Below are 12986 nucleotides of genomic sequence, written 5' to 3'. Positions count from 1 at the left end.
TTTAACATGAAAGGAAGCAATGCCAAGATCACCACTTGTTCTGAATCTCGAAGAACTGTCTTCTTAGCTGAAGGCCACTACAGAACTCCTCAGACATCTCTCACTGGTGTTTGCAAACCCTGATGAGCATCTCCCTAACAGCACATAAGAGGTCTTTAGTGGAACAAGCACCAAGGAGAAGAGAATCTTATACCCTTGGGTATAAAGCAGAGGGACGTTTTTGCAGCTCTCAGGTGACCATCACGCATGCCCCAAACAACTCTGCACCACCAGGTCAGAGGCAAAGTGGCTGCATCTGCCCAAGCCCCTCCAAGCAGAGCCACGCACATTCCAACCACCCAAACCCTCTGCCCTGCTGTCTGCTCTCCCCTCAATTTCCTCAAGCACATCCGTTCCGCATTTGAAACCTCCAAATTTCACATTCTGTCCCTTCCCTCCAGCTCCTCTTTCCCACGCTGGCTGAGTTGTGTCTTACACTCTTTGCCCTGAGGCACCACCTCAGCCTGGCCCTCGAGAAGCCAAGAGCACAACACCTGCAGATCCAACAAACGCAGGAATGTGCTCTCTGGTTGTCGTGGATTCTCCGCCCCATCTGAGTGGCCGTGGCTACCTGGCAAGGAAACTGCAGGAACCCCCAGGTGCATCCTCATCCTCCCAGCCCAGCCTGTGCAGCACCTCCCAGCTGCTGTCCTTCCTCACCACTGTACATGTAACCTGCAATAATGAAATGGGTCATTTCAAAGCTGGTAAGATGATGCTTATTTAATTCACTGATTGAATGACAGTAAATTTTTGGCTGTGACGTGCATTATAAATTATTCTACACAGTTTCAGCACTTGTCCTGGTTATGCACATAAGGCACTAAAGATTTTGCCAAGATATCTAATAGACATATCATAATTAGACTTATAATACAAAAAGAAAATCACCTCTCTTGATGCATATTTTTTTCTTCTATTTTTGAGATAAGCACCTCAACAAAATGCTGGATTCACAGCTCTTTCAAAGATGGGACAGCTTCCCTGAAGGAAAAAACCAAAAATTAATGTTTTCATCTTACGGTTCTATCAGGTTTTTTCCTTCCTTTTCCTGTGCATAGGAAAAAAGGAAAGAAAACAGCTCTGCAAGGGAGGCATCACCCCTGGGCGAGGGCGAGCGGCATTCCAGCAAGGACGCGTCCATCCACAAAGGGCAGCGGGAGCCAAGGCATTACAGACATTCCCATAAATGAGGCTGGGGGGGACTGGCTCCAGCGAAAAAACAAAAACAAAAACAACCAAAAGAACCCAACAACAAAAAAAGCCCATTTTTCAAAACACATTATTATGGCACAAAACACATTTTAACGTGTTTTGAGCGAGGCATCGGATCCCCCCAGTATCCGCTTTGTGTCTCTTGGCAGTTCAAGAACGCCAGCGCGCCCCGTCCTCGGGGTGCCAGAACCAATCTGTTGCCAAGAGACACAAAACTGATATCACGGGTGTATAAAGCCGTCTTTGGAAACGTACGAAACAGCCGACGACCTCATGTTCGGGGTTTGACTTAGTCAGCAAGACGTCAAGGAAGAAAAATTAACCTTTTGTTACAAGGTTTAAAGCTGACCATTTGTATCCACCTCCGAGGGAGGATCAGCCTTCCTGAGGGAGAAACGCGCTCGTGGCTGGTGCTGCGCCGTGCTCCAACAACGTGGGTTTGGGGGGTTTAATGTTTGGTTTTGCTTTGTGAGGAAAAACATAAAAATCTTGAGAGCTGGGAGGCTCTGACTTGGGGGAGGTGAAGCATCTTCTGAGGAAACCCAAATGCTGGAGCTGCATCTTCCCATGAGCACTCTGAGAATCCCAGAATGGTTTGGCTGGAAGGGACCTGAAAGCTCATCTTAATTCCACCCCCTGCCATGGGCAGGGACACCTTCCACTAGACCAGCTTGCTTCAAGCCCCATCCAGCCTCATCTTAGACACTTCCAGGGGTTGAATATACCCACTCATGTGGGTACACATTGATGTCACCCAGCTGAGAGGAATTTTGAGACTCCATCTGTAAACATCCGAAAGGTTTTCGCATTTAAAAATCCAGTCACTGGCAAGTTCTTCAAATCCTTATTACTCCAACTGATGAGTAACCTGAATATTTCCCTGCGTTTGGTTCTGGCACCTCTCTCTCTCCCTCCTCCAACCTGATATACGGATGCAAACCCTTTCAAAAGGAGTCATTCTCCCCCCAGAATTTTCCTGCCACAATTATAAACACAGATCGCTGCCCTTCCCAGTTACGGAAATAAAATTCAATGCCTTCAGGATTCCTTCAAAATACAAAAATATAAAAACAACACGACTGCTTCTTTCAGATCTTCAGACTGCTTCTTTCAGGCTCTCTGTGGACTGCTGCTTTTCCATTTGTTTCACTGAAGTTAAATAGTTGGAAATTAAGAATCTAATTAAGAAACACAGTAATTAACTGTAATTAAGAGTTACAGCAAGATTTGGGTTTTTTTTTTCCCCTAATCTGGAGCATAAATTTTTGCATGTTAAATTAAAAACTCCATTTAGGAATCAAAATGTTAGAAGGCGGTGAAGCAACTAGATATCAGTTTGATATTATCCAGGAAAGGTCAAATTTAAATTATAGGACATGTTTAAAACATTAAGTTGTTGGTTTAGCTTGCAGCTTCTGCATTTCAACTAATATATAGATATTAGAGCATATAGATTTATAGAGGTATCCGTATCACAGGTGTTCAGTACCAAATTACCTTCAGAGATGGAAAATGCAGCATTTCACACTAATAATTAGGATTTCCAGGTGTTTTTTGTCCCAAGGACTCAGAAGCACAACAAGCCTCCACCAGGACTGAAGAGCAAGGAATCCTGACAGATGGGAGCCTTAGTGCAAACAACCAAAAGTCGGTTGATAGAAACAGGTTGTGGGGTTTGGGGGGGGGGGGGGGGGGGCGGGAATTGTTTGGACTAGAAATAAAATGTCTTGATATTAAGACGAGAGAAAAACATCCCTTTGTCTTATGAGCCCCCAGTTGTGGGACGGGAGCTGAGCCATGCCAGAGACCAGCATGTGGGCACAGAGACACAGGGGGGTTGGGATGGGGTGAGGAGAGTTAAAATTCCTACCAGAAAACAGAAAATGAGATTAAAGGAGACATTTTGGCCACGAGGCCTTCTTTCGGCTGGAGAAGGCCTCAAAGCCAAAGTGTCTCTTCTAATCCTATTTTCTATTTCGAGAGTGCATTTTAATAACCCCTTTGTATATGGTACAATGACTTTAGCAAGTGCTATTTTAAGGAGATTTTCCACACTAGAAGGCGAAATGGGTTAAAATAATCGCACCGTACACCTCGCACGCGTGACACTTGGTTTAATCCGGTGTCGGACACCGGGGATGCACAATGCGGAACAAGGTCCATGGATAAAAGTGCCTTCCAGGATGAACAGCCCAAGGCATGGAATGGGGAACCAGGCTGAGGAACACGGCTCCCTCCCACCCGCGTCCGTGCCCTCACCTTCCCACCTGGATGGGGGCTTGGTTGATGTCACCACACCCCAAAATTCCTCCTTTTTGGGTAGCAGGAGGCACTGGCCACGTCCCACCAGGTGGGAGTTGGTGTGAGCGCTCTGGGCCCCATAGCAGAGCCCACCTGCAGCTGCACTGTGGTGTCCCCAAAGGAGGGATCACCTGCAGCTCCACTGTGGTGTCCCCACAGCCACCAACTCACTGGCCAAACTCACATCTGCCTCGCTAAATTTGCAATAAACCACGCCTGGATGATGTTTCCTTCTTCACTACATACACAGAACCCCACAAAACCGTACATCTAGAGTGTGAGGCTGGAAATTTCTCTTGCTCTCAACAAAAACCGGCCTTTTTTGAACATACCAGGTGAAATCCTGTTCCTTAGAAGCACAACAACCCAAGGAGTGCCACCTGTGCTGGGCAGCCCATGCCTTCGCCTCCCTGCCATGGGTCATGTTGTGGGAGCTGAAGCTCCCCTGTCAGTGACTCTTGGCTCTCCATCTCCCTGCCCTTTTACAGTCCAAGTGATGGAGTCATCATCCCTGGAAACGTTCGAAAATATCTGGGTGAGGCACTTGAGGACATGGTTTAGAGGTGAATGGGCAAGAGGTATACCTCCACCAGGAGAATGAGTTGTGCAATCCCATGGAAAGGGGAATTTCCACGCCTAGAAGAACCCTAGTAGGACCCATGGTTTCTACAAAGGGAGGTTGTAAGATGTAGTTCCCATGTAAAGATCATGGAATCACAAAAATGCCTAAGTTGGAAAAGCCCTTTAAATCATGAAGTCCAACAGTTAATCCAACACTACCAACTTCACCATCAAGTCATATCCCTAAGTTCCCCATCCTGACATTTTTTGAACACTTCCAAGGATGGTGATTCCAGCACTGCCCTGGGCAGATGTCGCAAAATATCCGAAATATCAAACTACATACATGAAACTGCAAATGTCAAAGTGACAGAAGGGGGACGGACGAGCACATGCAACAGTGAGTGGGATGGCACCAAACAAGGGAAAGGCAAGGCTGATGAGAGAACTACTCATCTCTGCTGATGAAAATTGGACTGGAACAACAGAAGCAAATCCAAGTTAGCAGAGAAACTCCTGAAACAAATAATATGCAAACTAAAAACCAATTTTGTCCTCTCTACGCAGCATCAACCAGCAGTAGCCAACCTCTAGGCAGCACGCAGAAGACCAGCAGTCAAATTGAATTAAGGAGGAGGTTCAAGCTTGGTAGTTCAGACACCACCAACCATCCAGCAGCTCCCTGTGCCCCTCCTTGGATGAAGGCCACCAGCTATGCCTGGATGGCACAGGCAGCAGAGAGCTTCAACCCCTCACCAGATGGGAAATACAGGAGAAAGCACCAACAGGCCTAAACATCACAGGGTGTGTTGCAGAAAAAAAAATTAATTACCATAATGACAGGTTAAGCACAACTGAAATTTTTCCGCGTCCCAGCAGCGCTTCGCGCAGGCCAACGCTGAGGGCCAGCGGAGTAAAACAAAGCAGGTGAGAAACACAAAAGTCTATGTAGCATGAAATATCTCTAAGAGACTTGTTTAGTGAAATTAACTAGTAGTTTAATAGAAAAAAGCTTGATGTATGAGAGTGCTCCAATTTCTTCATAGAAATTAACATTTCAATCCTGTTTTTATCTAGAAGTCATTAAACTGTGCAACATGAATTATTGGAACTGTAGCAGAGAATTAACTCTATTCATCAAGTAAGTCCAAACAGTTTAGAGTGCATCTGTAATGAAAAAATAGCTCCACATTTCTATCTCTTCTCATTAAAGTAAACCAGTTTTCCCTCTCTCAGTATATAAAACTGTCTTCTCCTCATGTAATTTATATTACCATAAGCCAGCTCACATTCTAAACTATTACACGCCTCCAATTAATTTTTGCAGCTTTTGCCTGAAAATTTAATGAGATAGTAGTGTATGAACCTGCTGACTCCAGATTACATGTGTGCTTCCAATATTAATGTTGGCATAAAATAATCTGATACATACTTGATGAGAGCTTTCCACTATTGTGAGAGTAGTTAAGGCAATATGTAAACCAATTCCACTGATTTTCTTTCTCCTCCCACCACGTTTGCCATAAAAAATCCCCCCCAAACCAGCTGAAATTACCAGTCTGAAATTGCAGAGCCTTGAGTTCAGCACTCACAGGACAGGTAACATCACTAGTGCTTCCCTGGAGGTTTTAAATTTATTACTTACCTATTAACATTTATTTTAAGACTATACTTATTTCTAAATGCTTTTACTTTTGAATGCTCTAGGAGGAAAGGGACATCAAGGCCAGATTGGATGGGGTTTGGAGCAACTTGGCCTAGTGGAAGATGTCCCTGTCCATGGCAGGGGCTGAGTGGAACAAGATGAGCTTCAAGGTCTCTTTCAGCCCAAACCATTCTGTGATTCTGTGTTTACTTCTCCCCCAAAAGAAGGGCATATTTTAAATCCCCCTCAATACCACCCTGACATTCACAACGCTTGAGAAATCAAGAGTTTGCATTGGTGCTGCAAAACCAAGGGGGATTTGCTTCCCAAGAGTTTCCTTGGTTGCTTTCTCTTTGCAGCTCATTTTATGGGGATAACTCAGTTAATTTTGTGAACTGTTCTCCAGCATATTAGACAAATAACCTTTTCTTCAGAAGGACACATTCTTTGAGACTAACATTAAAGGGGAAAAAATTGTAATATTCCTTTCCACTGCGACTTCAATTTACAACCACATATTGGGCATAATATGATTTTAATATCTACGTGCCCAAGAGAAAAACTGGCAAATGCGATGCCCTGTGAGATCAAATAATTTTATATATAGACTTAAAAACACACATTTGGCACTCTTTGGTACAGCCCTGAATTTATATTTACAGGAAACTATAAACTGCTACTGGTGAGTCATGGAGCCCCTGAAAACAGGGATTTTGCACCAAACTGGCAGGCGCAGGGAAGCCGTGCCCAGGGAGCTGGCACAGCCTGGAAGTGGGAGCCCAGCGGCTTTTAAACTCAGCCCCATTGCAGCCCAGCGCCCTCCCAGGACCACAGGGAACAACCTTCATTGCCTACCCCAATTAAACCATCCCCTTACACCATTAACACCTGCATCATCCCTGCGTTTCAATCACAGGAGAGAAGCTGCTGGATACAGGGAAGAATCCTGGCTCTGGGAGATGACGTTTTGGGACACAGCCACAGCAAAGCCAGAATGTTCCAGCACTTGTGAGAAGAACCAGCCTCACACCCTCCATGTGATGCACAGAGCCCGAAAACTCAGGTCTCTTTGAGACAGGAGGAACAAACCAGTCAGATAAAAGACTGGGAGAAGGCATGGACAGAAGTGGACGGCAGGAGGAATAATATACAGCAAGTGCAGAGGCCAACGACTGCATACTTTTAACAGCTCCCGGTGGCTTCAAATCAATTTACATTTAAAACAAATGAATTAAATCTGATAATCTCTGATACCACTCAACCTATTTGCTCCAGGGCAGTGAAATTCAAATATTCTCCGGTTCTCCAGAAAATAGGCTTTCACCCACGCGACAGACGAAGACAAAGAGTACTCAGCCCAAACCACCTCCCTGGTTTTCACAGCATCAAATGGCAAAATCACTTCCGTGCTGTTCAAGACTTTTTTTTACTATGACTTTTGCCCCTTGCAGTCCATCTCCTAAATTTCTAAGGTAGTTCCGAAAAGAAATATTTTGGTTTTAATTCCAGAAAATCACAGCCAGCCGGATGACACCAAGCAAACAAAAAAGGGGCATCCACCTCTGGCTCATGAGAACCCCTCAACCTGCGCCCTGCTGCCACACTGGATGGGGCCACACCAAAAAATAATGGATTACTGCACTGATTTTGGCTAAAAAGAATCTTTCTGGTTTAGCAGGCAGCTATTTTCAACTGGGATCTGATTTTCAGCAGCGCTGTCCTGACACAGTCACAACGCTGGGAAACCGGCGGTCCGGCCTGCAACACACACGTGATGATGCACATTTACCTATTTACATCCACAAGAACTCACTGGCCTCTCTGCTGAGGCTGAGATAACCTTTGCTTTTACAGATTTTAAAAAATCAACCGTGCCCCTATTTTTTTGTTTTTAACACAGGCACGTCCTTACACTTAACAACTGCTCACACCTTTGTGCGTCAAAAGAAACATGTAATTAAATTAGGAGACGCACACACTCTTCCTTTTCTCCTGTCTCTTCTCCTTGAATGCCACGCCAGATAGCAAATCAAAATCTGCATTTAAATAGAATATTTTTAATGTATGAAAGTGGGCGGCCTGAGGGTAGAGAGGTATTGCATTCACTCACCATATGCACAAAATTGCATTTAAAATGTGATACTACGCTTTAAAAATTTATTGAATTTTTTTTTTTCTCATTCTAGAACCTTTGTTTTATTATAACAAAATCTTCTGCTCTACGGAGAATTTTGTATCAAAGCCCGCTAATAAAAATAATGTGATATTACATCATTTTATCAATTTAATCTCGAGAAAAAAAGGATGATATTCAATCACATCTCATAAGTCACTATCTCTGGTAATTCCGGCCATTATTCAGTGCGAAATCCAAGCAGTCGGAATTCATTAACATAGGGCTGTTACGAATCTGCATTTTTTAGACTTTGTCAGAAAACGCAGCAGCCCGAACTCAGTGACCTGGATCTAACAGCCTTTCAGGCGAAAGGGCCCCGCTCCCCGAGCCCGGCTCCCTTCCTGCGCCGGGACAAAGCCGCCCGCCAGGTCACGGAGCCGCCGGGGGCTTGGGAGGGTCCTCCCGGCCAGGGCAGCATCCCGGCTCCGCGGGAATCCCGGAGCTCTCCCCGCCTCGGAGCTGGCTCCCCCGCAAAGCGAGGGGCTCTCCTCTCCTCTCCTCTCCTCTCCTCTCCTCTCCTCTCCTCTCCTCTCCTCTCCTCTCCTCTCCTCTCCTCTCCTCTCCTCTCCTCTCCTCTCCTCTCCTCTCCTCTCCTCTCCTCTCCTCTCCTCTCCTCTCCTCTCCTCTCCTCTCCTCTCCTCTCCTCTCCTCTCCTCTCCTCTCCTCTCCTCTCCTCTCCTCTCCTCTCCTCTCCTCTCCTCTCCTCTCCTCTCCTCTCCTCTCCTCTCCTCTCCTCTCCTCTCCTCTCCTCTCCTCTCCTCTCCTCTCCTCTCCTCTCCTCTCCTCTCCTCTCCTCTCCTCTCCTCTCCTCTCCTCTCCTCTCCTCTCCTCTCCTCTCCTCTCCTCTCCTCTCCTCTCCTCTCCTCTCCTCTCCTCTCCTCTCCTCTCCTCTCCTCTCCTCTCCTCTCCTCTCCTCTCCTCTCCTCTCCTCCCAGCGCCCATCAGGGGGAAACATTAAAGGAGTGGATTTTTGAGGTACCTGCAGTGAGAGGCTGCTAAAATCACGGGGAGGTTTGTGGGCGTGGGGGAACCCCGACCTTGCGCCGCAGGGGGAAACAGCAAAACCCTGCCAAACTCACTGGTGCAAAATCCAGCCCTCGGCGTGAGGATGCTCAGTGTGCCAGCAGGTTTCCATATCCCGCCCACCTCCCAGAGCCCTTTTTGTGGCTGAGAGGTGCTCCTCACCCTTCGTTGCCCTTCTGCTGGCCACCCAGCAGCTTTTCTGCCCAGCCAGGAGCAGCCTCCCACCAAAACACTCCCAAAACCAGCACCGTGAAAAGTCCCAAGCAGGAACATGCTGTCTTCAAGAATTTTCCATTGACCTCATCCATGAAATCATAATTAAAATAACAATTTAATTCTAATTAGACCATATTTTGCTGACCAATAACCTCACCTCTTCAGCGTACGAGCAAGCTGAGGAAAGTTCGTAACAGTGCTTGTGTTTATTGCTGCACAAAGGGTACAGCTGCAGTACTGCTGTACAGGAACAGAATCCCAGCCAACTTCAGTGGCATCACTCCTGGTTACCAGAGAAGATCTCTTTATGCCACCACGTTTCTCACTATCTGTAAAAATTGCAGTGATTTCCACTTCACAGCTCAGGTGGAGTTTGAGGCAACCACAGTGCTGCAGAGGCCCCTTCAACAGATCACAGACTGACAGAATGGTTTGGCTTGGAAATGACTTTTAAAGATCATCTGATCCAAAGCCCAAGGCTGCAGGGTGCTTCCATCACCCACAGGCCCTACTCTACTCTCACCAAAGACTGTAGCATTGAAAAACCACTTTGGTTGGGTAATTTGACATTAATATCCCCACAGAAATAAGGCGTTTCAGCATGGACTCCTAGAATGGTTTGGGAGGGAAGGGACCTTAAAGCCCATCCAGTGCCGTGGGCAGGGACACCTTCCACTGTCCCAGGTTGCTCCAAGCCCCATCCAACCTGGCCTTGGACACTTCCAGGGATCCAGGGGCCTCCCCACCCTCACAGCCAAGATTTTCCTCCTAATATCTCTTCTAAATCTACCCTCCAGCTTGAAGCCACCCCTCTCATCCAGTCACTGCTTGCTCTTGTCACCAGCCCTTCCGTGGCTGTACCTGCTGCAGAGCTCCTGCTACTGCAAACAGGCTGCAGGGAAATTACTGCACCCCAGTGAACGCTTCTTTATCAGCATCATTTTCTGGAGATTCGGCTTATTCTGCACAATTCACACTTCAGAGACCCTTTTCCATTTTCTTCTTCCTTTGGTAGATACCAGTGAAACATTCACCACTGACAGCAGCCACACCGGATTACCCTAATGCAAGTCAGATCCATATTGCCCAAGACCTTGCCTAGGAGAAAAAAACATCTCCTAAGTGAGCAGCTTAAGCCCACGGAGCAGTAAAACCCCACCCACAGCCACCACCAACCCACTCCTGCTCCCGTTTGAAAGATATTACAGTGCACTGCCAGTCGCACAGACACAAATCTGCAGCAGAACTCCGAGCCCAGAAAGGTGAAAATCATTATTTGTGAGAGCACATGAGGCTGTTGCAATTCCAGAATAAAATGGTAATGTGCTGTTGGTAGCGAGCGGTACATTGTTTTAACGTGTTGTGATATTTATAAATATATGAAGTTTAAATAATCAGATGACAGAGAGTTCCTTTTCATCTCCTGAATGTTTATTATTCTTCACACATTAGCACTTTTTCCCCCAAATGTTATATCTTCTGCCATTTATAATTAATTTTAACAGCTTCTGCAACTTATCCCACAGGTTGTTGCTGTTTCTTTTAAACAGCGTGCTGCTGAGAAATTGATTTGTTTGCTCTGTGTGCCTACAGAAATCACATTATGAAATATGCATAAATGTCACTTCTTGGGCTGCTTCTGAGGATTAGCAGGGAAGAAAAGCTTGCTGAGGAAAAGGAAGAGACAAACAACAACAAAGCCCAACTTAACACTCAAATTCAGCCACATTCCCGGCCCCAGAATATGGGAAACTCCACAGACTGCACTTCATTTACCATTCTGATGGTGGTGTTTTGATATATACGCATTATTTACGGATTTTTCCAACAGTCATCCTTTCATACTCATGTAATCAGAGCAGACTCTTACCACCAGCACCTTCCCATGCATGGGCTCAAACAGATCCTTCCTTTCCAGCCCAAAAAACCACAGCTGGAAGCCCCCATTGCCCACAGAGTCAGCCCAGAGCTTGTAGATGGCACCTTAGACGGTCACACTCTCAAAAGGTTTGATTACAAAATAAAGGCATCCCAACTGCGCAGCCCAACATCACAGAATCCGAGCTGAGAGAGATCCACAAGGACCATCCAGCCCAACTCCTGGCTCTACACAGGACAGCCCCGAGAACCACACAACATATGCAGAGATTCCAGACCAACAAAACCCAGCAACACTCAGGGATTCAGATAAAAACAACTTTTCCTCGAGGTCTGGAGCAGGACCTGCCCTGCCCTGCCCAGTGGAGGCAGAGGCAGCTCCCACACGTACCCGAGGATGCAAGGCAGCTCTCCCATACTATCTCCCACTGCAGAACACGCTGAATGACACGTTCTGAAATGCAAACCAGATATTTTTCTCAGAGACTTCGTTAGACACATCACTCTCCTGTATTATTACAGAGAGCTGTCAAAACAGCCTGGTGGGAAAGCTCTTCCCCAGACATGTACAAGTATAAATTGTCACAGTATAAAGTAAATTCCATTAACAGCAACATAGTCATTATTTTGCATAATAAAAGTAAAGGCTCTTTGCTTGTGATCTATGTATTTACGACCATCGAACCAACTAGCACTTTCTCTTTTCTGATGCCTTTGTTAATATTACAAGATAATTGGTTGCTGTTGCAGATATTAATGTCTGATAACAAAGTGCCTAAGGCAGGAAAACTGAAGCGGTAGTGAAACAGCACCGGTGACAAACCTCAAATTCCTGTTCTCCAAGGAGTAACCAAACCAACTGAAAGAAAATAGTAATTTTTAATTTGCATCATCACAGGCATTATTTGAATGATGCATATTGTAAATTCAGAGCAAAACTTTATAAAAATACACTTTTAAAGTACATGTCTCTTAATTCTGGCTAGGAAAGCCCCCCCAAAAACCCAACTGAGATACTTCAAGGACTCTTCAGGGTTCAGAATATCCCCAGTATTCTGAGGGATATTGAAGAATCAGTGCAAGTCCTAAAATAAGCTGGGTAACCTCTCTGCTCTGCTCTAGAAACAAATGTATTTCCATCCATAAGGGGAAAAAATTAATCTTGAAATAACTGAGTTCTCAGTGATTAGTGCCAATGTACTCCCAAAATCCTGCACTTCCAGAGCATGTCCATTCTGCTCGGAGGCAGGAGCGACGATACACAGGAATACTCAGCTCTCCCTGAGTTTACACACAGTTGTGTTTATGAATAAAATTGCAGCTTCAAGTCTCAGCCATGATGAGCAATTGGGAGCCTGGCTGTTATAAATACCATGCCAATTGCAGCAAGCTGGGTTGGGGATAGTGTATATTATTTATTACAATTCAGTCTGTCATGGAATTAAGCACATTGAGCCAATTTCAATATGAGCACTGGGGGAAGAAGAGATTACATTCAAATGAATAAAGTTGCTTTGAAAGCAAAACAATGTCATCTGGTAGCTTTCTTTTTTTTTTTTTCCCCATAAACTGGCTCACTGATAGGAAAAAAATAACCTGCATTTACTCACTCTGCACCTTCTCAGTCCCCTCTCCCTTCCTGTTGCGAAACCAGGGATATTTCTGGCATCTCCCCTGGGAAACTTGATGGCAACTGTTCAAAAGCTCTAGGGTGGCAAGACCCCAAGGTGTAAATAAAAAAAACAAACAAACATCTGCATCTCTGTTACAAATGATTCCTCACTACAGTCGTTCACTTTTAGTTTTTTAATTATTCTTCTGTGATGGACACGATACCATTAATTTAATTTCAACTTGCATTTCCTATTAGTATAATCTACTGAGTTATCTCCACAGCAGTAGCAAAATCACTTTACGGTGAGCTGTATCACT

General features: G+C 45.4%; 1 protein-coding gene across 2 annotated transcripts in view; it reads right to left on the bottom strand.

Annotated features, from left to right (window-relative positions):
* Window positions 1-12986, bottom strand: part of CTBP2 (C-terminal binding protein 2) — a 135408-nt gene that overhangs the window by 96192 nt on the left and 26230 nt on the right. The window contains exon 1 of one of the 2 annotated variants that reach the window (XM_066190745.1): window positions 931-949. The exons of the other annotated variant lie outside the window; for it this stretch is intronic. The gene's annotated coding sequence lies outside the window, so the exon portion shown is untranslated. Of the gene's footprint in view, window positions 1-930; window positions 950-12986 lie in introns of those variants that run through there. 2 annotated transcript variants of the gene reach the window in all.

Source organism: Chamaea fasciata, unplaced genomic scaffold (assembly GCF_029207755.1).
Source record: "Chamaea fasciata isolate MVZ Bird 193981 ecotype frontalis unplaced genomic scaffold, bChaFas1.0.hap1 SCAF_9, whole genome shotgun sequence".
NCBI classification, from domain to species: domain Eukaryota; kingdom Metazoa; phylum Chordata; class Aves; order Passeriformes; family Sylviidae; genus Chamaea; species Chamaea fasciata.
The sequence above is the reverse complement of the archived record's forward strand: the minus strand, read 5'-3'. Positions and strand labels throughout refer to the sequence as shown.